This window comes from Anopheles marshallii, chromosome 3, assembly GCF_943734725.1.
Source record: "Anopheles marshallii chromosome 3, idAnoMarsDA_429_01, whole genome shotgun sequence".
Classification (NCBI taxonomy): domain Eukaryota; kingdom Metazoa; phylum Arthropoda; class Insecta; order Diptera; family Culicidae; genus Anopheles; species Anopheles marshallii.
In genome coordinates, this window is record NC_071327.1 from 16,536,555 (window position 1) to 16,540,116 (window position 3,562).

A 3,562-nucleotide genomic window follows, 5' to 3' on the forward strand; every position below is an offset into this window, starting at 1 on the left:
TGTGGAACTCCGGACAACATGAACCGTAGTGCAAGGATATACGAAAACACCGTGCCGAAATGCTACATCAAACGGCGGGCTTTTAATGTTTAAATAACCCTCATCCCATCATCCAACGAAACGGCGCTTGCATAGGTAGGCTAGGGCTTGGCACCGGTTTTGAGGATTGATGTGGTGCCGTGTGCAGAACCTAGGCGCATCTCTTTCGCATGTCGACCAGATGGTAAGCTTCCAGTGGCCCGGTTTTCAAGAGACCAGCTGCGACCGTGCCCGGGATGTGGTACGTGTACAGCCACCAAACGGGAAACTCGTGAAGTGAGTCACGATATCACTTCGGGGGCCAATATCTTCTGCACCCCGCCCCAACACTCACACAGCAGCTCACCTATTTGCCATCCTGCCAGCAGCTACTCGGGCACGCTCTCCTTTGGAAATCAACGATCGATTTCATTACTCACTCCAACCACGACCGCGAGGTCTTTGGCGGGAGGAACACTCGGGAAGCTCCCCGTCCATGCATGCGCTTTAATTAATAAATTGTTGTGATTGGCCTTTCCGCCCGTGTCCGCTGGGTGGGAACCGAGACAAAGCAGCGGAACGCAGGGGGTGGCGTTGCGCTTTCCCTTGCAACCTACGGGACGGGCATCTCGTGCGGCCAGTCATTCGATTAGTGGTCCCGGCCATTTCGATTCGTTTCGGGCGATTTGAGGATATCACGATCCCGCAGGTAGAACGTCGCCGTCGATGCGCACGCCATGCGAGATGCGCCCGTGGCCGGCGCAGGTTTTCGCTTGCTGATTGCTTGTAGGTATGTAGCGCAGCTAATTGGCCTGTTGGCCGGCCGCGGAAATCGACCAGGCGGTTTCGGGCGTACCGGGCTTCACAGCGATTGGTTTCGTCAAGGTCCGCGAGGACCTCATCGGAAACAAGCAGGCAAGACAGGTTAACGAGAGGTCAACTCATCGTCAATCGATTCGACGGTCGATGGTCTCACCCGACACCGCGTGTCATGACCGAGACCTTTAGCCAACTCCGGGGGTTGTAATACGCAACCGTAGAAACACCGTTTTGTCATCGAAAACCGGGGCGGTGTTGCCTAATTAACACTTCTCCGCTTCCGGATCCGGCGCAGAAGTCATGGGCGGTGGTTGTCTCGCGGTGCTCGAACCAGCGAACGCGGAAGCTAATGTAGATGAGCCCTCGAAGCGATTTTACTACCAAACAACTTTTCGATTCGCAACTTATACGGAGCAATAGACATTTAAAAAAAAAATCAAGCAACAAAACACCACCACCGGCAGAGTCGGGCTCCTACAGGTGGAAGCTGTCACAGTGCGCCAGACAAATGTCCAAGCAACCCCACAACAGTCTCCGGTGCGCTTCCGTCATTCTACGAACCGTTTGGCACTAGCTTGAGAACTAGTCTCCGGGGTTGGGTCCCCCGCTAGAGTGTGTCGAGAGGCAATAGCCCCGCGAGGTGGGGCATGTTTCTGTGTGTTCACTGAGGGTTTTTATTTCTTAATAGATCTAGAGCGAACGAGTCGGCCGGGTCCTTGAGCGGAATAGCTCGAGTAGGTGTGGTATGGATGTGTTATGATCGCGTCCGTCGACAGTTCGTGCCGTTATGCTTAGAATCGACAGTAACCGGGTGCCCTTTTCCTTCCTCTGAGCAAGGTGAGCGTGCGCAAAAAAAAACAACACATCAGACAACAAGCATCAGGGCAACACCAGAGCGACTGATCAGCTACCGCGCAATCCCAACCTGCTTAGTGTTTCCCAGCTTTAAGATGATTTTGAAGTACCAAACATAAAAGTAGCACCAAATTAACTCTTTTTATCAGACCTTCGTCTAACGATCAGTAGGGTGGTGGTGATCTTGCAGAGTGGAATTTCTGAAGATATCTCGAGAAATGGGAAGGCCCCCGCCAGCGGTCACATTGATAGTAGCAAGGTGGTAACCGAAAACAGTGTCTCTCCAACCTAAACACTCTTCAACACCCAGCGAAAAGTCCAAGGGCACAATCAGGCTCAGCTACGCATGAGTGTGCGATTCAAGATGCAAACATCGCCGGATGAAACGAGACCACAGAACAGAAAGTACGCGGTGCGGTAAAGTACACAGCGCGAGCAAAAAAAAAGAAGCATTCACCACCGTTACCACCCCGTATCGGCGGCGCATCGGTGGCCAAGGTGTACTTGCGAGATGATTGTAAACAGTCGCGAGTAGCAAATTACCTATCTATGGATTTTTATCTGTTTCTACCCAACACCCCCCACAACCGGTTCAACTTCAACCAGCCGGCTCGCACCGGCGATCTGTCTCTCGAGGGTAAAATATAGAGTAATTTCCGCGCACGACTTCGTCGCGTTCGTCCGGACGCGCGGCTCCAATGGCTAATGACACAGACTCAACGCCCCGTCTCCCATCACCCACCTCACTTCTAACCGTGGTCAATGCTTGGCGGGCATAATTCACCTCTCATCCGCACCACCAAGTCCTTGTCACTGCCACGCTAGAAGGTGGGTGTAGAAGCAAAACAAAACCATCCGCAAGCCGCCGGAGCCACCAGCGCACAGTTGTCGTTGTCGTGGTCGTCGTGTCAATTTCGTGAGGTCCTCCCGACTACTGACAACGTTCCCTGCGGGACGTTGTTTCTGTTTTTTTTTTCTTTTGTGCGGGATGGAGCACGCTCCGGCGGAGAACAAACAACTCCTAACCTCGATGCCATGTCACGTCGCGTACGTAACGTAAGCGAAACTTCCTAATCGACCCTCCCGATTTGCTTCTGGAGAAGCCTCTGTCAATAGAGACGACCATAGAGACGCAGACGGGCGAGTTTCAAATCACTCGTCTGGCCACACACTCGGTAGTCTGGTGGCCACTGACACGTTGATTGTTTGAGTGGAACATTTCAAGGGAAACACTTTGTCCGCCCCCTTCTGCTGCCCTTCCCCCCCCCCCCCTACTCCCCCCGGGACCCGATCGACACTAACTTGGTGCGGATCTTCTCCGAGGCGTAAAATCATTCCCTCTCCCCCAATTCCAGCGAGACCAATTCTTGTTGCACGATGAGTCTCCTGTTCGTTTCCACAACGACAACAAAAAAAAAATCACGACCACGGGACAATTTTCTTTCGGAACGGAACGGAAATTCTTCACGCCATACACCGTGTCGAAGGCCAACAACCATTGCATTGGAGATGGTGACTTGTGCCGTGTGATCTATATATTTTGTGTCTCGGGCAAACAAAAAAAAAACCGTGTCGGCGTAGTTTCGCGGTCACACACGTACTCCACTGTGTTGCAGGATCGATGTGATTGAGAAATTATAGTCACTCCCTCCCTCGATGGAGCAAGACGAGAGTAGGGGTCACCAAGTACCTCCGGCAACGATGCCTCAGGATGCATTCTAGACTAGTTCGCCTCCTTTCGGCTTGTACTGCGAGAGATGCAGCCGAGTTGCACAGCTAGCGACGCATTCTACCGACGCAAAACAGCAACCACGCAACGAGCGCTCGCGCGTCCGGAAGGCGACGCCACGACAGCCAAGATCTGCGTGCG